Source organism: Jaculus jaculus, chromosome 3, assembly GCF_020740685.1.
Source record: "Jaculus jaculus isolate mJacJac1 chromosome 3, mJacJac1.mat.Y.cur, whole genome shotgun sequence".
NCBI classification, from domain to species: domain Eukaryota; kingdom Metazoa; phylum Chordata; class Mammalia; order Rodentia; family Dipodidae; genus Jaculus; species Jaculus jaculus.
The window spans coordinates 113,089,542-113,115,009 of record NC_059104.1 but is presented as its reverse complement, the minus strand read 5'-3'; the positions used below and the strand labels follow the sequence as shown (position 1 = coordinate 113,115,009).

Here is a 25,468-nt window from a genome sequence, read left to right as displayed (position 1 = left end):
CTGTGGGTACAGAGTAAATGACTGAAGACAGATGCTGAGGAGAATGCTGGCTAGGGAACAAGATCACAATCAATGCCTCTTAAAAAGAGCACATCAGGATACATGAGATTTAGAGACATGTAGGAGAATGAGAGATAATGACTTAATAGTAAATGTCACACTTTTGCCACATCTGTAAGACATTGAAGTGCAAAAATTCAGAAAAAAATGGCTGGATCAGTAAAACCATACCACCGATGTGCATGATTATATAAAACACTGTGTCTTTACTACCCTGAAATTAATTTACATTTCCTTATGATCATCATACCAAGAGATAACAGTGGGACATATCTTTCCAATTAATTGTATTTAAGTGATTTTCACATATGTAACTTTGTTATAGTTCTATTAAAGATAAGTCCTCATGCAATTCCAAACTAAATCCCTCTACCAATTTGTTTACACTCTACCCTATCCTCCAAAATGGCATCAAGGTGAAGGGGGATCTTTGGGAGACAGGGAGTTGGGCTGGGGTGAGGTCCATCTGTCCTGTGCTCTCTGCATGTGTGCCCCTGTCATTTCCTGTCTTAGAGTACTGGCCACAGGCAATGTGACGCTGGTAGTGCGCTGCAGCCTTTGACGGGACTGCACCAATCACACTGAACTTCAGGGCTTGCCACTGTCCCTCAAAAGCCTTACTTTCAGTGCCTGCTGGGCAATAAAACATTTCCTTGCTCTCATGTTGGTGGCCATGTAGGGACCATATGGGGGAAAGGAACTTCATCAGATGCTTACCGCATATAACCATATAAACAGCTGCACTGGCTCAGCAGCTTTAGCGGACCTCCTCCTCTATTAGGTCCACTCTAGTGCTTCTGAGACACATTGGAGAAAGTTTCTCTAGAAACTTTATGCATCCTAATGTTATTATGCACTAGGGAAATAGCCATTAACTACCCAGTTCTCAGATTTTCACTTTTTTAGTATAAGCTCCTTCAAACTTGAGTCTTCCTTACTTCTATCTTGTGTTCTCTCTTTCCTCATCACTTTCTCCCCATCCTTTGATTTAGATCCTCTTCTACTCCTCCCTGACAGAGGGTTTCATCCATATTTGCCTCCTCAAACAGGTGGTTTCCCTTCTTCCACACTTGGCCGTACTGCATAAGAGGTAGAGGATTAAAATAAGGTTACATTATAAACACAGATATCCAAAGAGGTATTCTAAAATGTAAACATATTTTATTGTCATCACAATCACTTCAAAATTGTCTTACTTCTCATTTCCTCAGAGGAACAAATTAAGACAAGAGGATTCATAACAGCCCCAAGTTTGCAGTGTGGGAGCCAGACATGAAGACAGGTATGTAGCTTTTCAATGCTTCAAGCTGTGTTTGGTGGGCTCATGGACACCAATGTGGATCATAGTTCTTCATCTGAATCATGTGCAGAAAGAAATGCCACGAGATCAAAAAGAGTTGATCCCAGTGTTTGTCACTATGCTCATGTACTTTGTTTTTCTGCTTCTTCACAGTCATGCAGCCTACAGGATCTAAACATGTTGGTGAGCATGTGCTCTCTTTTGACAATATAATTCTCTATTTCGTAAGATTAATTTCTTGTTGTTGTTATTTTAGTGTGGGATGACACTCAGAAGCTCACACACACTAGGCATACACTTTAACCTGGAGCTACAGCCCTGCCTCAAAGTATCCACCTGTTATGCTGTTTTCTTCTGGGTAATTCATTACATATCTCATGCACTTTAGGTCCTTAGCCTGGAAGTCCAATAAGACCTCACCCAACATACTTGTGTGCTAATGTCAGTATGTAATTAACTTGACTTTGGAAGCAGTCCATAGAAATATTATTTCAGTTTAGTAAGTTAATGTTTTCACAAAAACATAGCCTTTAAAGTAATAAGTCCCAGTGTATAAAGCATTTATTTATCATGAGGTAAAAGGATTATCATGTTGTATTATATGCTCACATTACATGCTTCATGTGTACACCTAATTATCCATATTTACAAATCTGCAAGCACAGATTTAATGCTATATAGATTAACTTGTAGTTAGAGTTTCCTAACAGTTGGAAAGTTAATGAATATATTTTTCTTTGTGATGCTTCTTAAATTTACTTTGGAATATGGCTTTAAAATAATTGGTGAAATTTATGTTTTCACTTCAGTAGATAGTATAATTTAATTTACCACAATTCTGACAATACTAAGAACAAATTAGAAAATCTGAAAGAAACTTATTCAGCAGATAACCAAAGTAAAGGTAGTAGTTTAATAATTCCTGCTCCGCTCCTCAAGAATATGTAAGGAGCCTGCCACGATATTTTAATCACCTTAACATAAAGTGAAGGTAATAATATTTACTCTAGAAGACACTTGAAATTGAAGTAAGCCTCTTCTCCAACTCACCCTTCTCTTTGTAAAAATGGTTTAAATAATTATCACATTACTAGTGCCTCAAGTTTCTTGATCACAAATGCTAATTCCAGGATAGAACACACTCCCTACTCATGGTTACCTTTGCCAATCTTCTATTTTTATAAATACATGTGTAGTGACAAGGAGCCTGTTATGTAGAAAACTAATATTTGTATAAATACCTACATATTACTACGCCTAGAAATTACATAGTGCAAATATATAAAGATGTCTAAATCATGATTTAATGGCATTTAATACTATAAAATCACGTTTTTGACAACAGCAATGAACCACTATAAATTTATTTCTTTTGAACATGATCAGAAGATGATACAAATTTTGAATTAAAAATAATAGTGCCGACAGTATTATTGCTATGCTAATATGTGGCTGCAAAACCTGATGTCTTTATTTGTCTTATGACTGATTCTACCATTACTGAGACCAAGTAATTTGAAAAGATTACAACAGGATGCCCTTTGTAGAGATTAAAACTGGGGATTTTATGTCTGAATCATTTTCAACACTGTAGCAGAAAGCTTTAGGTTCATTGGGATGAACTTCCAGACCAGGCACAGTTATGGATAAAGGAATTTATTGAAGCTTTCAGATCCAGGGGAAGTTCCATAATGGCAGAAGAAGCTGCCTGCTTTCACAGTACCAACAACAGAAAGAGAAGCACAGGCCAAAAAGCCAAAAGCCACACAGCACAGCACACTTCAGGAACTCCAGCTAGGCACACTTTGCATATCTTTAAATTTAAATCTCAAACCCACCAGGACATCTTAAGATCCACCCAGTGACATTGTTTCCAGCAAGGTGGTTACAGATGCAATCTACAAACTAATAAACACTGAATGTATTGGGGGCCATCTATTCAAACTACCACAAGCACTGTCCTGATCTCAAGGTAAGATTTCTAAAGACTGTGATTCATTACCTGTTTGGTAATTTAGCCCTGTAGTTAAATATCAACAAGGGAATAAATGTTACAACATATGCATATCCTATCATATTTATATCATAATGCATATCCTATGCCCCAAAATTCAAGTCACCAATAATATGTGATGCCAGGTTTAAATAATTGATTAAGTAATTGCTATCACTTGATGTGGACAAGAGGGTAGAATTACAATTACTACAAACCACATATATCATTCAGTCAGTATGTATAACCCTGCTCATGCAGTCATCCACTCAGTCATTCATTGAACAAGCATTTTAATAATATTCATACTACTCAGGCATTAAATTAGATGGTAGGAATATCATGAAGAAATGGGCACAGATTTTGTCCATATGAGTTGAGTCTTTTCTAGTCCTGCCAGTATAAAATAGTGGACTTTCCAAACTAAAGCAATTTCTGATATGCCAAAATAATGATTCTTAACTATCCCAGAAAATGAAGAAAGGAATTAAGGAAACTTGGAAATTAGAAAGGGTAAAGAGAGGGAAGAAAATCAGGAAGAGAAGATAGTTTGAATGAAGCCCCTTCAAAACAAGCTTCGGGTATCAGAATTCAACTACCTTTTCCTTCATAGTACTAAAAAAAATATATTGTATTTGGTGCATCAAGGACTCCAAAGAATATCCTTTTTGTTGTTGCTGTTGTGGCTTGTGTGGGTTTTTGAGGTAGGGTCTCACTCTAGCTCAGGCTGATCTGGAATTCACTATGTAGTCTCAGGGTGGCCTTGAACTCATGGCAATCCTCCTACCTCTGCCTCCCAAGTGCTGGGATTAAAGGCATATGCAACTATTTGCAGGTTAAGAATAACCTTTTCTTATGTCACTTTGTTTTTAAATTAGGAAACCAATAATATTTCAGAGCAGGATTCAATTTAATTTCAAAATGGGTGGTGCAAGCAGTAAAGAACTTAGAAATAACTGAAAGAACAATTTCTGGTATTATTTTTTCATAATAAGTACAACAATATGACTAATATTTCTGTCAATAAAAGCAATAAAACCAAGGATTATATGAGATTGAAGATCCAAAGTAGCAAATCTTTAATGTATTAAAACCAATTATAGTCTAAATCAGATCAATGAATGACAAATTTCAGAGCTGACCTTTTTAATGTGTAAGTGGTTCATTCCCTCAAAGAGAACATTAAAAAAAAACCTGAAAAATATGGACATGAATACCAGACCTTTCACATCCTAAGTTACCATGATAAGAAAATAACTAAGTGGGCTGGAGAGATGGCTTAGTGGTTAAGTGCTTGCCTGTGAAACCTAAGGACCCCGTTCAAGGCTCGGTTCCCCAGGTCTCACGTTAGCCAGATGCACAAGGGGATGCACGCATCTGGAGTTCGTTTGCAGAGGCTGGAAGCCCTGGCACGCCCATTCTCTCTCTCTCCCTTTATCTGTCTTTCTCTCTGTGTCTGTTGCTCTCACATAAATAAATAAATAAAAGTTTAAAGAAAATAACTAAGTATAGATTTATTCTTCCATATGCATTTAACCAGTCATCACAGAGCTTGTTATGGGTGATAGCGACATCACAACAGTGAGAATATAAATGACAAGAAAGAAACAGATTAAAATAAATGCTGTGAAGATGTTGGTTGATGGGTTAGTGACAACATATCAACAATATTTATCCCACAACCACAAACCATGCAAGGTGGACAAAGTAATTAGTATGATTAAGTTATTAAGGCCATATGAAAAGGATCTGTGGACAACAAAGCATTGAATCTTGGTTTTGAACTATGGAAATTGTTAGACTTATGAACATGAAAATCATTTCAGGTGGGTAAAAGAAAAATGAGTAATAAAATTTATGAGGAACATATTTAAGACAAAGGTATCAACAAACTAGGTAGCCAAATTTTATAAAGGAAAATAGTTCTTAAATTTCAATACCATTCCATCAAGGATAATGAAGAGGGCATGAGGCCCCCATCTCTCTTTGAGGAGTTATTGGCAATTAATGCTTCCTGGGGTAGCAGGAGACATTTGCTACACTGATGTAACCACTGTTAAGGTGCCTATGCTCTGATAAATAACCCTAGTCCATGTTCATAATGCGACCCTAATTAAACTCAATGGGTACCAAAAATACATAAGAAAAACAACTTCAAAGCAGAAGAGAGACTAGTTGGAATCAAAGGTTTCAGTGGGCAGGGAAGGGGAAAGGGAAGAGGTGCTAGCAGGGGATTTTGATTAAAATACATTTCATACATGTATAAAAACTGTCAGTAGTGAAAGAAAATAAATGTTCACCAAAGAAATACTGATACTTTTTTCTGGTTTCCTACACAGCTTGAGTTAAATTTGATTTCTTTTTAATGTTTTCTCAAAGGTTAATTTAATATTTTCATCAATAATGTCTTATTACTAAAATGATGCATTAAAACATCTTCCAAAAACAAATGAGAATTTTAATATCATTTTGGAAAATATACTTGCACTAAACTTAAAATCTATAGACATTGGGTTGAATTGAAGAGAATTGGCATGCACTGAATTTCAGCATCCAGATCATTTCTTGGCTTTGTATTTGGGCAGTTACTTTCTATTTAAAGGTACAAAATATTGAACCAGGAGGGATGAAGAGATGACTTAGCCATTAAGGAGCTTGCCTATGAAGCCTAAGAAGTCAGGTTCAATATTCCATCATCCACTCACATAAGCCAGATGCACAAGGGGCACATGTGTCTGGAGTTTGTTTGCTGCAGGCTAGAGATCCTGGAACACCCATTCTCTTTCTCTCTGTGTCTCTTTCTCTCTCTGTCTCTATCTTAGATAAATATTGTAAAAAATCAAACCAGAAACAGCATATAGAAATAAAGTTCACATTCAGACATACAGTTTTGAGGGGAAGCTTCATCATGGTAGGGAAATCCCCCCCTTTTTTTTTTCAGAAGAGAGAGAGAGGGGAATAGAATTGGCATGCTAGGGCCTAAGCCACTACAATTGAATGTCATATGCTTGTGCTATCTACGGGGCATGTGTGAACTTGCACTTGCCTCACCTTTGTGTGTCTGGCTTATGTGAAATCTGGAGAGAGATTACATATGGGTCCTTAGGCTTCACAGTCAAGTTCCTTAGCCACAAAGCAATCTCTCCAGCCCCATCATACTTTCTTATCAGCATGAAGAAAGAAGCAAGAACAAGCTCAGTATAGTAAGCAGGTGTGGACTGTAATGCTCCAAGACCCACCTCTAGTGACATACCTCCTCCTAAAACCCTTCACCTCCTAAAGGCTCTATAATCTTCTCAAACAATGAACACCACCAGCTGAGAACTAAGCATGAAGGTTGAACACAAAGATGTGAGGATATGGGAGCCATTTCGCATTGAACCATCACATTCCACTCCTGACCTCCATAGACTTATGGCCATTTCATGATCCAAAACGCATTTAGTACAGCTTCAAAAGTCCTAATAGTCTTTACCAGTTCCCACCCTTTTCAAAAGTCTCATCTTATATTTTTGATAGTGCTTTAACTATGGGCCCTATAAAATCAATACACAAATTATATATGCTCAATACATAATGATACAGAGAAAACATTTCATTCCAAAAAAGGAGGAATGGGGCTATAGCAAGGAAATGTTAGACCAAAGCAAGGCTGGAAACCAGCAGGGAAAATATAAGTTCTATAGATCCATGGTCCTGTGATGAAGTCATTTGCGCTCCAAAAGGTTTGGGGAGCTCAGCCACTCCAGCAGTGATGCTTGAATCCTAGGCAAAAAAAAAAAAAAAAAAAAAAAAAAAAAAAAAAAACAAACAAACAAAAAAAAAACCTGAGCCAGCAGCTTTCCTTGGTAGTCATTCTACATTCCTGTCATCTCCATCATCATAGGATCTTCATCACAATCCATGGTTCATTTGCATATCTTCATGTACTAGCCTCACAGGACATCTTTATAGAGAATTGAATCTGTCTCAATGCCCAGTCTCATGGGTTCTTCGAGACTCCATGATCCTTTATGTCCTGCATAGTCATATCATCAATACCAGCGCCAGGTGGGTAACATCATTATTTGTTTATTCAGGGGGTAGTTAAGACTGACCTTGTGGAGCAGGAAACTCCTTCAGCACTCCAATTTTCCCAATGTAGAGCAGCCAGCCCATCCTCAATTATGGTAGCATCTTAAACAATTAAAGGTAAGAAGCTGCACTTTGAGGGCCTGAGAAATGAAACATTTCCTCCTGTGCTACACTTTACCTCATTCATATCCTTCTGAGCTGTACTTTTCTCCACTAAAAAAAAAAAAAAAAAGTTCATTACTTCTAAATTTATTTTCACTCCAGTTTTCAAGACACAGATAGATTGCATCTAGCCTCTCTTCCAGAACAACACAGGGACTGCCTTTAGTCCAGTTCTCAACAAAGTCTTTCAGACCTCACTGAAACTTCATAAGCTGAGCCTCCAACAGTTCATACTTTGTATATTTTGGCCTCTCAAACTCTTAGCAGAATTCCTATTACGCTTGGTTTATAGCAATGTAAACGTTCTCCAGTCCAATGTTCCAAATCCTTCCACATCCCTTCTGCCAACCACATAAGTTTATTATAGCAATGGCTAAATTTCTTAGAGTTTTGTGGACAAAACACCTGAGCAGAAACGCTTATGAAAATAAAAGCGTTTATTTATTTAGTCTAGTAGTTTCCTGGGAAAGTTCACCATGCTGGTGCAGACAGCCAGACATCACTTATAATTATCAGTAGGAAGAAAACAGCAAGAATAATCTCAGTATGGCAAGTTGAGATGGGCTGTGACTCCCAAAGCCTCACTCCTAGTGACACACTTCCTCCAGCAAAGCTCCACCTACTAAAGGTTCTACAAAGTTAGCAAAGAACACTGGCAGCTGGGGATTAAGTCTGAGACTTAATCACAAACACATGGCACTATGGGAGCCATTCCAAGCTCAAACCACCAAAATAAGCTTAGTTTCATATTTCATATCATGCTTTTTGATATTATAGCAATTCAAAATATGCTTCATCATGATCCTTGCTTGCTGCTTTTACCAGGTGATCTCACACACTGATGACTGGCATGACTCAGAGAAGCTGAAGAGACTTTCTATATGACTTCTGAGAATGTCAATCTCTCTCTCTCTGGCTCTCTCATTCTCTTCCCCCTCCCACACACTGTTGCAATCAGCATAGTAACCTGCTGTGTATTTCATTCTGATGGGAAACCATCTGTGTGTTAGAAGACAGACAACAATATACTTTTCAATTATTTATTGTTTATGCCAAGGGAATTCCCCTAAAATCCCTGGTAGAATTCCCATGGGGAAAACCCAAGGCCTGTTGTCCACACATGGCAGCATGAACCTGCTAACTAGATAGGCTAGGAAGTATAGAGGTAGATCCTTCATCCTTGGACAAATCAGATGACAAATGAAACTCTTGATGACAGCTGTAACGCCTGAAGCCATGGTCTGAATTGTCCACATAAACCATCCTAAATTCCTCACCCACAAAGCCTGTAATAATTAACACCTGTTTCTTCTTCTTTTGCTTTTTTAAAATGAGACTTCATTTTTAGAGCAGTTTCAAGTGTCAAGAAAAAGTTAATAGAGTTAATAGAGGGTGCACAGGTTTATTTCCTACTCCCTCATTTATGCAACTCCCCCATTAACAGTATCCCCAAACATGGAGGTACCTTTGTTACAGCTGATGAACCTGTGTTGGCACACTGCAGGCCCGCAGAGCATGTAGTTGCATTAGGGGTCCATATTAGTATTATGTCTGTTTTATGGTCTAGACATATATCTAATGGCATATTTGTATAAACCTTTAAAAAATCTCTGTTATCTTCTGATTTGTCCTTCACTCCTGCTAAGCCTATCAACCACAGACAATTTTACTGTTCCCATAGTTTTTCCTTTTCTAGGATGCCAGATAATTGGGACGATACAGTTTATATCATTTTCAGATTGGCTATTTTTCACTTAATAATAAACATTTACAATTCTTTTCTTGAAACAACAGGTCACATCACTGATTACCAGTTACTGGCATTGTGTGGATGCACCAGTACTCATTAATTACTGCTTCTAAGTTTAACAATTATGAATACTGCTGTTTAAGTGTTCTGGCTCAAGTTGTGTGTGGACATGAACTTTCAAAATGACTTTGTAATTGCTAAAGAGATTGCAATTTTCTTAATCCAGTAACTCTTAGGATATTTTGCTATGTGCAGCAGAAAAATACTATATGAGTGGATTCAGAATACAGTTATTTTCCCTTATTTATGGACTATGCCACTATGCCAAGACAATTCCCCCCAAAAGCCCTGTACATAATTCTAACAATATGCAGATAGTTATATTTTCAGACTGCTGTTGATAGAGAGTTCATTGTTAATCTTCATGGTGAAAGGTGAAATTACTTGTTTTATGGGACAGCTTGGAAAAATAAGTTATGAAAAGTTATTTTTTTTCACCAAGGAACTTAATTTCCATCAAATCCACATGAACTAAGAACTAAAAAGCATATACAGACCCTATGATTAACTCTCTTCATCCAACTATAAAATTTCACTTTTATTGTAATAATGTTGATATAAACAGTAAAGAACAGTTCAATTTACCAAATGCAGCTTGTTGCAGTCCGGTTCGCATTGCTGGTAGAAATCACCCAACCAAGAGCAGCTTCTGGGAAAAAGAGGTTTATTTGGCTTACAGGCTCGAGGGGAAGCTCCACGATGGCAGGGGAAAACGATGGCATGAACAGAGGGTGGACATCACCCCCTGGCCAACTTAAGGTGGAACACAGCAACAGGAGGGTGTGCCAAACACTGGCATGGGGAAACTGGCTATAAAGCCCATAAGCCCACCCCCAACAATAACTCCCTTCAGGAGGCATTAATTCCCAAATATCCATCAGCTGGGGAGCTAGCATTCAGAACACCTAAGTTTATGGGGGACACCTGAATCAAACCACCACACAGCTCTGGGTAAGAATATTCAGATTTAAAATTCTGCAGATTAAACCAAGTACATGAGAATAGCCATTTATATAGGTCTTTTATTTTCGTTTCAGAGAGAATCAATTTTAAATCTAAGTTTGAACTGTTTACTCTCTTCTTTTACTTCAACATAGCACTCACAAAATAATTTATAAATATATTTTGCAATTTGTTAGAATTTGTCTGAACTGATAGCGTTCAAAGCACTTGATCTTATCAAATGTTTATATTACTAACCATCCCACTGAAAACAGTAAATTTTTGTAAGACAGGTTAATGGACTCAATGGACTCAGCAACTTACTGAGCTCACAGTTTTGCTTGTATTTTTGTTGTTGCTGATTGTTTTTGTTTGAGAACAGGTTTTCCCATTGAATCTCCAGCCATTGTCTCACTACGCTAATGGGTCCTACTGTGCTAGCTTCCAAGTGCTAGTTTTATAGTTATGCCTATTGATATCAAACTTTTCTTAGCTGTTCATCAATCATATAACATGAAGTATAACATATGTGTTATGTACAGAGACTGAAATATCCCCTCAAAGCTCATGTTTAGAATGCTCTGTTCATGTGAGACACTTATAAACACTTTTTTTTTTTTTTTTGGAGGTGGGGTCTTGTTGGGAGAGATCAGTCACTAGATGGGTCTTTTCCTTTTTTTTTTTTTTTTTTTTTTTTTTAATCCATCTTTTGTTCCTGCCTGAGTTCTCTGCTTCTCTGCTTCCTGGTTGAACAGTGTGAGGATCCCATGGATGAAAGTCCTTCACTATTCCTTCTCTGTGATGATGGACTGAAATCTCTTGAAACCATCCACCGAAATTGACTATTCTTCCAATAACTTACTTCTTCAGGTACTTTGTCACAGAGATAAGAAAAGCACCTCTAATATAAATCTTGGCTATAGAGATATAGAATATATATATGTACATTAAGTTGTTAACTTCAACATATCATAAATATTTTAGATACACTCAGTGTCTCAACTTGTTGTGTTCTAATGTCATTAGATAAAGGTGATATCATTCTGAGTGGCTATCCCTCTTGTACACAGAAGAGTTTCAACTTTATTCATCGGTTTCATCAAATCTTTTTCAAATATCTGACCCTCATTCTGAAAATCATTTTGATATTGGCCTGAAAGAAAGTTCCATGCTAGATTATTTTCTAGGTTTGTTTTGCTTTTCACCATATAAAATATAGTTGATATGCTTTCTTTTCTTTTCTTTTTATTTGCCTATTTGACCTTTATTCAAAATTTTCATGCTTGAAATATTGGTTGTCAATCTTAAAGATTGATACAAAAGCTTAGTGTTGAGGCTTATTTCTATTAACACAGGTCAGTAGTATTTTAAAAAACAACCTCTTATTGCCTCATAAGCAATATACTATTTGAGGCTACATTAGGGTCACCATTTTATTTAGTGTCAAGTTTACTATAAAAATCATTTGGGTTTTCTCATTGTCAGTTATAGTGCTATATAATTCAGGTTGCTATAAATCATCCATATAATGTATTGGTTTTATTATATGTTTGTTTCATATAGTTATTAACAAAAATTTTTTAAATATATTAAACTTTTAGTAGAGAAATGGCATAAAATATTAAAATATCTTAGAATGTTGGTCACTTTTTAACTAAATTTAGGAGAGAAGGAGAATAAAAAAAGAGGTGATAAATAATACTGTGGTCCGAAGCAGTACAAAGTTAAAATAATATGTGGGGAAAAAAAAATTTAGTAGAAAGTAAAATATCTGGCTTCTACAAGAAAAAAATATATGTTTACAAAAATGTGCTGTGATATGCCCAATAGATATTAAAAAGTGACACCTTCCATAGCTGGCCAGATTTATGGTTTTCCTTATCACTGATTACTGTTGCTTTACAGCTGGTTTTAAAAAACAGTTTTCCTGCTAATATAAAAGCTTTAAGTTTTTCAGTTACTAATTACATAGAAAAAGTGGCAATTTTCCAGGATTTCAAAACAACAACAAATGAAACAATATATGGTCTTTTTCCAACATTGAAAACATGTATATTATTGATTTAATTAGTTCATTCATTATGTGTATTAGCCAGCTTTCCATAACTGTAACAATATCTAAGATAATCAAATTAAAAAGCATTCATTTGGCTCTCAGTTTTGGCAGTTTCATTCCATAATCAGTTGGCCCTAGTGTTTTGTGGTCTGAGGAAGAGCTGTACAGCTTGGCAGGAAGGACACTGCGGAGCAAGCCGCTCAATTCATAGTGGTGAATGCAAAGAGAGATATAGGAAGGTAGGTGTCTCTTAGTCCCCATTCAAGGGCACAGGCTTCAATAGCCTAAGTGCCTCAACCATCCCTGACTACCTACCAGTAGTGCCAAGCTGTGGACTAAGCCTTTAATACCTGGACCCTTAGAGGAAAATCCAGATCCAAATTGTATCTTGACAATTCCAAGAGAGAAAAATCTTAAAATGCACTGTCACACTTCCAATTAAACACTGCTAGCATGGAAAAGATACTAAAGTTTTCCAGGTTTCATGTTTTCTGGAACACAACTATTCACACACATCTTTCCATTTTCTTGGAGAAAAATAAAAGTGAATATATAGAGTGAGTGTCTCCTAATACAACAGAGAACACCTAAATCTGAATTTTCATGAATGAAAAATATAAAATAGCACTGCCCATTCTGAAGGGTCCAAAGAGGCTAAGATCACTACCCCACTAGGTACGGGGTGTAGCCTTGTAACTGCAAAATGATTGGGCCCCGTATGTATAGAGTTACTGAGAAAAAAGTCACATCCCAAACCTGTGGGAAAGTTAAAGAAGGGTGTGCATGAATTAGTTCATTTATTCATTCAATCATATTCCGTTCTTGTGGCTTTCCCAGTGTGCTATTACACCCTGGGGAGCAGCAATGTGTGTATAGAAAAGACATCTGCATATGTGGAGCTCATGATCACATTCTAGACACAACACAGAACCAGAAAACTAGCTGACAAAGTGTCAGAGTGCACATACACCAAAGGAAACACCCAGCATGCATGAGGAGATCCTTGTAGCACATGGTCAGAGAGACTTTGCAGAAATGCTGTACAAACTGAGAGTAGATGATGGCTCAGAGCCAGAGTCAGAAGAGGTTGAAGACATATAGAATAGGAAAATGAAAGGATTGATAGGATCACTACATTGGAGAAACACAAGGGAAAAAGAAGAAAGTCAAAATGGAACAAAGTGAGAGAAGAGGGCTGAAGTTCAGGTAGGTGCCAGAATTTTTCATGTCAATGTTTTTAAAATGTTCTATTTTCTTGACCTTTTACACTCTTTAAAAAATAAGCAAAGATTAAGTTTGAATTTATACATTCATATCTGATTATATGTGTAATATATAATTTATATGTAAATAATTTCATTATATAACCATAATTACATAACAGATCCTTTTATCACTTATTCTTATATAACTGTATATGTAGCTATATAATATACATAGTGTAGTCACCACTTAATTACACCATTTTACATAGCCACATCACACCCCAAAACTAATGTACTAATATTGCTAGGATAGCATCAACTCAGATTCAGACCTTTCTAATTTGTACACTTTTGTGTACTTCTTTTGCTACATACATCTATAAAGCCATCTCACATATACAGATTCTGTCAACTGCATTACAGTACTGCTCTATCATAACAAGGAAACTACCTGTGTTAGTGCTTGATAGTTAGACCTTTCCTCCAACCATAGCTTCGGGTTACTACTGACATGTTTTCTGTAATTTTCACACTTTAAGAGGGTTATATAAATGTAGGGTTTTTTTCTAGTTATCATAATGCCTATGGGAAACATCCAAGCTACTGCATGTGTCATCAGTCCATTCCTTTTAATTGCTGAGTTGTGTTTCATAAATGGAGGCATCAGTTTCTACTTATTCACCCACAGGACATCTATATTGCCTTTATACTCAGTCAAAACAATGGCATTGTTTAACATGGTTGTGCATGTATTTAGTGTATTGCTTAGTGGAAGACACTAAGATGCTCACAACTGCTCAGGCATTTAATGTGCTGGAAAATCAAATGTCATTTGGTCTCTGGGGAACTCTCCTGAACATTCACGAAAAGGAGGGAGAAAAATTTGAAAATATTTTATTATGATGAAAGGTATTTTGAGCTTGTATATTATGCTGTGAAGCTGGAAAGGATGCCTAGGAATTTCTGAGACACTGAGAACATCAGAGTTGTGTTCTTAGATAATAAAGAGGTAGGGGTTAAAATATTTTATTTATTATTTATTATTATTTATTTCTAAGGAGAGAAAAAGAGAGAAAGAGTATGTGTGAGAATAGGTGCTCTGTGGCCTCTTGTCACTGCAATGAACCCTGGATGCATGGACTATTGTATCTGTCTGCATGTGGGTGCTGGGGAATTGATACGGGGCTTTCAGGCTTTGCAAGCAAGAGCTTTAATCCACCAAGCCATCTCTCTAGCCCCCAAAAGAGGGATTTTTAAGGGGAGCTGTAAAGTCTTAAGCCATTGTCATGATCTGATTCATACCTTTTGATATAACTTTTGATGACTCCTCTGGATTCCCTGTGCACAATGAATGTCTAGGATAGAGTGGACAGCAGAGAGTGTGGGGTCTAGAAGCACAAGCCTGGTCTGGAGGCTGCCGGTACTCTCCTGAGAATCAACCTTCATTTGGACTGGAGAGGTGACAGTGAAGAAGTAACAGGGCAGGGCTGGAGAGATGGCTTAGCGGTTAAGCGCTTGCCTGTGAAGCCTAAGGACCCCGGTTCGAGGCTCGGTTCCCCAGGTCCCACGTTAGCCAGATGCACAAGGGGGCGCACGCGTCTGGAGTTCGTTTGCAGTGGCTGGAAGCCCTGGCACGCCCATTCTCTCTCTCTCTCCCTCTATCTGTCTTTCTCTCTATGTCTGTCGCTCTCAAATAAATAAATAAAAAATGAACAAGAAAAAAAATTTAAAAAAAAAAAGAAGTAACAGGGCAGGTAGGTAGTCTGTATATGTTACTGAGGGAAGCTAAAGTAGGGAATGAAGGAAAGGCAGGAAATGGATGCTTCATGTATTTTGCAGCCAGACTATACTCATTGGAAAATTTAGGGCAAATTTGGCAAAGTGAAAAGCTTGTAGTTAATAGGTTTTGATTTTTCTTCCCCCCCCCAAAAGTACTGTGAAATGAATGCCATACATAATAATCAATGACATCTATTACTTAAGAAACTATATGTATTTCTTTCCCAATATGTCTAAAGCCATAGATTAATTTAGCACCAAATACTTATAGCTGGTTTTATAAGTAGGAATCCAGTATTTAACAATGGTACTTTTCTACATTGTTGGTTTACTAGATTAAAACAAGCATAGTCTTAAGATGCCAGGGTTCAGACCAAAGGGTATTAATATCAGGTGAGCATACTTTTGGAATACTATGCTTACACTCACTACTTATTGTGGTCCTTTCCTTTGGAGGATGCTATGTAAACAATATTGTTTAATTGAATGAAAGCTAAAGCCTATCCTTTGCCTCAGATGTAAAGAGAAATGTCTGAGAACCAGCAATTCATAATCATTTCCTGTGCATACCAAGTAATGTTCTTCCAATAGATTTCAAGTCTAAACCCTTTGAGAATAAATTATAAACACAGAAGTGGAATTACTCACTTTAGTTTACAATGCAGTGGTTATCACTCCACTAATGTAGCAGTCAAACATCCCTACTATAAGTAGGTTCTTCAGTTTTTCTGTTCCCTCATCAATTGGATAAATCTGTTATATGTTCTTAAAAAATAAAACATAAGGCTGGAGAGATGGCTTAGCGGTTAAGCACTTGCCTGTGAAGCCTAAGGACCCCAGTTCGAGGCTCAATTACCCAGAAGCCATGTTAGCCAGATGCACAAGTGGGTGCAAACATCTGGAGTTCATTTGCAGTGGCTGGAGTCCCTGGCACACTCATTCTCTCTCTATCTGCCTATTTCTCTCTCTGTCTGTCGCTCTCAAATAAATAAATGAAAATGACAAAAAAATTTAAAAGTAAAAAAATAAACCTATTCCTACATCATCTCATACAACCACACAGAACCCACGGTTAAACCATTTGCCCAGTGATTTATATGTAATCACTATTTTCTTATCTTCTATACAACTGTACAAGAAGATTTAAGATTCTTATTTCCTAAGTGCCTCCTCTGAAATGATTTACCTCCAACATAAAAAATCCCTGAAATATAGAGACAAGTTAGACAAGTAATGGGGCCACAATGGGAGTTAGAGAATTAATTAAACTAAACTTGAAACTTTGCCAATGAGGCAAAACAAGAATGTAGACTATATCTTCCTCCCTCTGAGAAACACAGGGTATGTGCCCCTAGCATGCTATTGCTTCATGACAGGCAAACTTTGGGTTAAGCAACATGTAATGGTTTATGTCCTAAGTTTTCTAAAGTCAGGAAATCATTCCTTTGAGTATGAGATTGATGTTAGGATTTCTAGTCCATACAAAATGAAAATTCAATTGTAAGAGTAAAATAATAACAGAGATAACTTAAAACTTCACATGTTAGAAATTAGTGCTATGAGGGTTGTTGCAAGAATTACATCAGCTGACTTTTGTCCAGTTCTCAGGGAAGTTATCACCTTCATATTACAGATGGGGATATGGGTCAAGGCAAAAAAAGAGACTAAGTTATGACTGACTGGCCCATAAGGTAATGCATACTTTCAATTGTATGTGTTTTCAGTAATAAAACATAGCTTTCTTGTTGGAAAGGAATTTATCAAAAGTCTATTTTAATGAAAGTCTGGCAGATCATTGTGGAGAATAACCAATTAGACATAACAAATTGAACCCAACCTATCAGTTACCCATTTGAAATAATATAGTAAAGAAAACTAATGACACATATTTGACAGGATGTGTCCACTGCTTCCTCCCAGAGATCTGTCAATTCCTGCCACAGAAACAGAGCACAACACATGACTGACTCCTGCCACCAATTCATGCAGCTCAACAATGAAAATTATTAATGTTCTAATTGATTGAAAGTAAAATACAGTTTGGTAAGTTGATTTCTATGTCATGCCTAACCTGGAAGACAGCAATGGAAAACAAGTAGGGATTTTATGTTATTTCCTCTTTCTGTACTTTAAATACTATTCTTGAATCCGTATTAAGAGATGGGACCAGGAAAAGTTACGAATCTTACAGAAACTGACTTTGAACATTTGAGCTTATGGCTTTTAAACCTGTGAAAACTTTCCAAGCAAGCTGCAACATTTATAAGTGCTTGTTTAGTGCAAGATATAGGAAAACATGGCATTTCTAGTGGGAAAAGCCACTTTTTGAGTAAAGAAAGATTCCCAATTGTTCTGAAAAAAAAATTAATGGAATATGGGCCTACCATGGAGAAAGACATAAAATGGAATAGATGACTGTCTTTTTCTCTTATCTCACATCTCATGCTAGCCCAGAAGCTACCAGGTGTTCTCCTCCAGTTCCTCTAGAATGTGCGCCTCGTTGAGCCCTTGGGTGCATCCCAGTAGCAGATGCTGCAGTGGTCCCTGTGTGCACCACACAGTTCATATTATGGTCTGGAACAGATGTAGAACTTGGCCTACAACTAGTCTCTCCAAAATCCCTCAGGAAAAATACCAGGTCCTGCTCTGAAATCCTAACGCATTCCCCAGGGCTGCTAAGCCAGCAGAAAGGGTGTAATTTACACAGCTATACAGCTGATGCCTTAGGTGAAAAAGAAGGAAGCACTGTAAATTACACTACAGACTTTGACAGCCCTGCTGCCTATGTCTGCACATATGTGTATAAGCACGGCGTGGAAATAGTTTTAGAAACAGCTCTTCAGCTGAATATAGTTAAAATTAAAATTATATACAGCATTTATTTTTCTTTCATACAAATGAAATGCTTAATATTGCAGACACCCCTGTTTAAATACTTTCTATTTATGACATGGGAGTAAATAGGTCCATAATTTGTATTTGATGAAGAGATAGAAAACATTTTTTTTCCTTCTGCCCTTTTAAATTCTGTATTAAATACATAGAAGTTAGTGTTACAGAAATACCTTAGCCAATGTAACTAACCGAGCCAACAGTCTCTAGTCTGCATACTCCTCAATTGATTCACATTTTATTCAGTGTAGCAAAACTATGTGCTTGTAGGGGAAAGGCAGACAAGCTGCCTTTAATGAATCAGTTTTCACAGCTTGCTGAAAGGTTCCCTGACTATGACTTTCCATGAGTAGCAAATGAAGGTATACTTCCTGAGTTAGATTTTATATACTTAGAACAGAGCCTCACTGTTTATGCAATAAGTAACTACAATGACTATTGGTATCATAATCTTGGACTTGACTTCTTTCAAAATCTACCCTTCACTGAAAAAATGTTCTAATATTCAAGGACTTCTGGGTGCAATAGACCATGAGGATTGAGTAAGCTGTCAGAAACCATTACAGTCATATCTATCAGGATGCAGGCCAACTGAGCTGGAAATAAAGGAGAGCTGACATAGCCCTAGTAATATAATAAGTTAGCACATTAATATAATTAATATGATAATATAATCAAACATGATCCATAATGCCCTTCTGTATATCTCCTACATGTAAACCTATATAACTTGAACACCAGTCCTCTAAAGTAAGGCTCTCTTGTTTGCTTAAGGATGAAGAAATGAAAGTTTAAGGCTGGAAAGATGGCTTAGCAGTTAAGGCTCTTGCCACAAAGCCAAAAGACCCATGTTCAATTTCCCAGTACTCACGTAAGGACAGATGAACAAGGTGACACATGTGTCTGGAGTTTGTTTACAGTGGTTAGAGGCTTTGGAGCACCCATTATCTTTCTCTATCATCACCTTTCGTTGTGTCTCTCAAATTATTAAATAAATAAAATGTATTTTTAAAAAGCAAAGTAAGTTTAGAGAAAAGTTGCATCTTCGAGTTTGAAAGATTAAGCAAGCCATGACTGAGCTAGCCACCTCAGCACCAGAATCTAGACTGGTTAGCTGATACCTGGGCAATGACATTGCTTTAAACCTCATCATATGCCTTCCATGTTGGTTCTATAGCTTCTTCATGTATTGATGATGTGTTATGACTACTTTTTACCAGGTAATAGCTCAAGATTTGGGGCTTATTAATTCATTAAATCCTTAGAACAACTTTATAAAAGGGATTATGCATTATATTCATTTTAAGGAAGAGGAAAGAAAAGTTTCAGTTTGCACTATTAACAGAAGACTTCAGAGCCCTGCTCTCTCTGCTTCCAAAATATCCTACTACTCTGAAGACCAAGGTATAAACATCACAAAAGAGATTGGGTAGCTGGCCTATTAAATTTCTACAAAGGACATTTTTGTGTGTGTGTTTATGGGTTGCATATGTTTTCTGTATTTGGGCATATGTATGTTCAGAAGCATGGGCATATTTAATTGTATGTGGAGACCAGAGGTCAACATCAGGTATATTTTTCAACTGCTATACATCTTATTTGTTTGTGAAAGGAGTATAGAGAAAGAATGAATGCAGTAGTTCACCATAGATTTTATGTGTCATTGGGGAATCAAACTTGGATTTCCAGGCTTTGCAAGCAAGTGCCTTTAACTACTGAGTCATTTCCACAACCCCTGTGCTTACTTTTTTAAATATATATTTTATTTATTTGATACAGAGAAAGAGGGAGAGAGAGAGAATGGGCACACCAGGGCCTTAAGCCATTGTAAACAAATTCCAGATGCATGAGCTTCCTTGTGTATCTGGCTCATGCGGGTCCTGGAGAATCAAACCTGGATCCTTTGGCTTTGCAGGCAAATGCCCTAACCTCTAAGCCATCTCTCCAGTCCCTGCCTTATATTTTGAGGACTCTTATTGAAGTCTGAACTTATCTATTTACCTGTACAAGCTAGCTAATTCAGCATGCCTCTAGATTGCAGGCATATGACATCATACCCAGCAATTTATGTGGATGCTAGGGGTCCAAACTCAGGTCCTCATCACAAGTGCTATGTCAATAACGTCTTCTTTCTGGGCTCTGAGTCATGCTTTTATAGTGAAACATGTCTCCAGAAAAATAAACAAACAAACAAAAAATCATGGTACTAATTCTGGTCTTGTTGCTAGAAACTGGTGTTCATGGTATAGTGCTGCTCCTTTAGCACATAGATGACTAATTATTATAACCTGGGAAAAATAATCCTTTTAAGTAAAAAATATAATGTATAAATTTAGATTTTTTGACATGTAATTCAATGAGAAGACTTATACAAAAAGTAAAATGATATAATAAATGAAAAAATAGAACATAATAATCTTGGATTTTAAAATGCTGCCCTATTCTTTCACTCTTTCATATTTTTGAGATTGAGCCAAACAAAGAATGAGTCTCTCCACAGGTGGGCTGAAAACATGTCTAACATTTTCCTGTGACATTAAACAATAGCTTAGAAAAGCAAACTCAATCTACTACAAAATTATAAAATAGATGGAGGTTGCTGTGGCTCTTTTCCCACATGCTTTGTGAGTGAGTGAATTTTCTACTCTCTGATCCCCTATCTCCTGGAGACAGGCATTCATTTTCCTTTCAGTTAGTTGAATTCAAATGTTTTCAAGCTTCACTAGCCAGTATCCTTTCTAAAATACTTTGACTTCGCTGGGAATTCTGGATACCCTGAATTTAAACAATAAAAACTATTGTAAAATTTTGGGAAATATAATGAGAATGAGTGATGGGAGATTTGATTTGAATTATTGCACAGAGGTCAGTCTTAGAGGAGTTGGCATGAATATCCACTCAGACACATAACAACAGCATTCTCAGTCTTTGTGGAGAAAACAGGGATATATTCCCTCATTAGGTGTTTCCCAGTTGAATGCTTTTGTTGATGTTGTCCTCTGGGGATACCCCAATAGTGTAGAGAACACCAGAAAAATTGCTATTCTTATTCTCTCATCTCAGTCTTTTCAATTTTCTTCTTTGATTAGTTTTATATTTCAACGTTCTGTTGAACAATTGTAAAAAGTAGGGCACACTTACCAAGGTATCTCCCTGGTAAATTTGTTCCTTCCTGCACCAAATCTTTTCAGTCCTCTAATTTCTTCACTTCCTGTCTTGAAGTCAATGACTTTACGTTACTCTTCACTATAAAAAATAGAAGCTAAAGGCTCCATCTACTTCATCAATTTATCTCACTAAATTACAAAATATCACTGGTTTCCACTCATCTCCTTCCCATGGCCAGTGACTCACATGCTTCTAGATGATATCTTTTGCAAAGTTCCTGCTTTTCAAGTTATCTTCTTTCTCTGGGTAGAATTTACCATCTTAAAAAAAAAAAAAAAGAAAAGAAAAGTTTCTCTTAATCTCACAAATCCTCCAGTTTTGCCCCTATTCTCAATCCATTTGTTTGTGTGGGGGCAATTTTTAAAAGAATTATCTACACATACTGTCTACATTCGTTTATGCAGGCATTCACTCTTCATTGCAGTCTAGACTTGATTCAGCCTCTACCACCCCATCAGTTAGTAGTATTTTAAAACACTGTTAAACCTAATTGGATATGCTCTCAATCCTAAACTACCAGCCCTTTCATCAGCATAGGAATGGCCATTGGCCCTCTCGCTGGATACCGTCTCTCTTATTCGCCCTGTCAGTGTCTCTTAAGCTCCCCTGCTCCCTTCTAGCAGTATCACTTGGATCTTCCTTCTTTAACTCAAGTATAAAACTGGATTTTTTGAGAATAATTTTTGTTTGTTTGTTTGTTTTTCGAGATAGGGTCTCACTCTAGCCCAGGCTGACCTGGCATTCACTATGGAGTCTCAGGGTGACCTCAAACTCATGGTGATCTTCCTACTTCTGCCTCCTGAGTGCTGGGATTAAAAGAGTGCACCACCACGCCCGGCTTAAGAATAATTTTTGAGCCCCTCTTCTTTTATTTCTTCATAGTCTTCCAAGATACTCTTATTCCTACAAGGTAACTTCTCTACCAAAAACTTAAAGTTCACTGAGCTAGAAATATGGCTTAGTGGTTAAAGCGCTTACATGTGAAGCCTAATGAGCAAGATCCGATTCCCCAGTACTCATGTATGCCAGATGTACAAAGTGACATATTGTGTCTGGACTTTGTTTGCAGTGGTTGGAGGCCCTGGCATGCATATCTTCTCTCTATGTGCCTCTTTCTCTCTCTGTTTCTGTCTCTCTCTGTCACCAATAAATAAATAAAATATTTAAAATAAAACAAAAAATATCAAGCTTACATGATAGTGTCAAAAACATATATCCAATGGTCTTCTTCAAAAACACATCTCAAACTTCTTTTGTCAAAAATAAATTTTTTTCTCTGTCTTTTTAACAATTCTCTGCCTCTTCAACAAATTTCATTGTCATCTACCAAGTTGCTAAAATCTAGGTTCACTCTGGAGACCTTACATTATTTCATCAAAACTTTTAGTCCTTTGTTAAGTCCAATAACTCAAAGCTATAGCTATATATCTATATAATTACAAATATTCATAGATACAGATTGATTATATGTATTGTTTCTTTTTCAAATCTTCTTCAAATCATAATGAAAAACCATTAACCCAGCATGTATCTTAGGTGAATAAATGTAATATTTGTACACATTGTGCTTTCCCAGCCACACTGCTAAGTGATATTCTTAAATACACATCAGGTCTTGGCATTCTCTTTTTTAAAGCCTTGTGATGGCTTCCTACTGAGTTTAGAACAAAATTAAAATTTTTACATAAACCTAAATCCCTTTGCATAATCTGATGTCAGTCCAAGTAGTCAATTCTCCTCCAACTTTGCATCACACAAAACAAATGGGGCTCCTTCTGGTTGTTCAAATGGATTACGGTATCTTTTACCCAATCATTTTTTTTCTTCTAGATTTCTCTTCTTGGAATTATCCACTTTCCACTCATAACCTCATTCACTTTTATTTAACATCCATATTCCTAGAATAAATATTACATTCCCATATGCCTTCTCTGACCACTTACCTAGCCTCAGTTAGAATCCTCAGTGTCCATTCATCCCAGCACATTATTTTTTCATTTGTTCATTCTTCTCTATTTAGTATCAGTCAACTAAAATATAATTGCCATGATGGAAAGAGCTAGATATTTTTGTTCAATGTTAGTTAATAAATAAAAATATTTTGATGTGAAAAACCATTCATCCCACTGAAGTGGGCAACCCACTTAGTCCTTACCTAGGCCCTGCATAGGAGGAGCTAGGAATGCCATTTACAAAGCTCCTGTTTTCAGCCACAGTACAATTGCCACTCATGCCTAAAATTACCTTTAGAAAATCTGCTTCTTGTCACATAGTCACTGACTGTATATTGGCAACAAGAATGAAACAGACAGAAAATAAAAGGAAAATGAAAATGGAAGGGAAAAGAGAGACAGATTTAAGGTTTGCAGTTCAACTGTATTTGATATGTATGAAATACTCCCACCAAAACTTCAGGAATTGGCCTATAAAACACACTACACAGAAAGACCTATAATTTCTTCACTGAATACCTGCACATGCAATTCTCATTGCTACTAGATTTTGGAAAGGCTAAGCACAAAGCTCTGATCTGTACAGGGATGCATCCCACACACTCCAGTGTCATATTTATCTCTTCACGCTTCACACCAGGAATGAAATCTGTACTACTGATATATGAGAGGATAAATATGTAAGTTAGCTTTATTAGTTCTAAAGCAGTTTATTCCACAGCTCCTACTTATAAATCATAACTCTTCAGTACTCCTCCAGTGGCCTAAAAGAATTAATGTAATCTGCAGATGTGCCTAAGCATACTTACCAGAGGACTCCTTAGGCCCTTAGAAATATTAAGTTCTGAGTCTCCTGTTGTTATGCTAGTGAAGTCTCTGCAGTATTCCCTTGAAAAGATAATAATTTGAATCTTAAAAGGCCAACTGCACGTATTTGTCTTTTAAAGTATGTGTGTGTATTGTCATATGCACATATGTGTGTGTGTATCAAACCAAAGGCAATGTTGGTGCTAATCATGCTCTGCCTTGCTCCTAAAACAGGGTCCTTTATAGATTCTGGAACTCACTGGTTAGGCTAGACTAGCCATCCAGTGAGCCCTTGAGGTATACCCAGTATCTGCCTCCCCAGGAATGCTTGATAATCAACAAATAGAAAGAATATATATTTTTTGCACAATAATGCCATGTTAAATGCAAAAATAAAAATAAGAAGGTGTGGGAAGTGTATTTACTTCATTCTTGGTTTCATTCTACGATGAACATGAAAAGAAGTAATGAATAAATCACCATTACCAGTCATCCCCAAACTCACTTCCTCTATGAAACAAAAGGCATTGACCTTAGAGTTAGAGGAGATTCACAGGACAGTAATAGAGCTTCTTGCTAAATGACTATCAAGCATGTACTCATTCATGGACAGCCTTCATGGCAAGTACTTATTCTGTAGATGGCTTCTGGGTCGCTGATTATTTTGCCTCATTCCTGAATGCTTACTATGTGTGCATGTGCATATCTGTCCATGTGCATGCAAGTGAACATGTGTGGGAAAGTACATGTGCATCTCTCTCTCTCTCTCTGTGTGTGTGTGTGTATGTGCATGCACATGTATGCACATGCCTGTAAAGACCAGAGAACAACTTGTGGTGTCATTTCTCATATACTGTCCACATTCTCTGAGATAATAACAGCCTTGGAACAGTTAAGTAGGCTGTATTGAACGTCAGCAAGCCCCAGGAAGTCTCCTGTGTCTACCTCCCACCATTGAAATCAGAAGTACACATGCCATTGTACCTGGCATTAAAAAACGAAAATGGATTCTGGTGATCAAAGTCAGGTCCAAGCACTTTATTTGTCAAGCCATCACCCTAACCCCTGAAAGGGTATTATTTATGATAAGCACATGTATATACAATGACATTGGCATAGAATGTAAATGTAGGAGAAAATATCAATGACACAATTTTATTCTCTTGTTTAAATATTTTGCTCCAAAGGATATAGCACTCCAGTGTTCTGAGGAATAGTGATGATGACTGATTTTTTAAGATGAGATGAGTCATAGGATCAGGACTTGA

General features: G+C 36.9%; 1 protein-coding gene across 2 annotated transcripts in view; it reads right to left on the bottom strand.

Moving 5' to 3' along the window:
* The window catches only part of Pdgfd (platelet derived growth factor D), a 233,129-nt gene that overhangs the window by 139,895 nt on the left and 67,766 nt on the right, over positions 1-25,468 (bottom strand). The gene's annotated exons all lie outside the window — the stretch shown is intronic.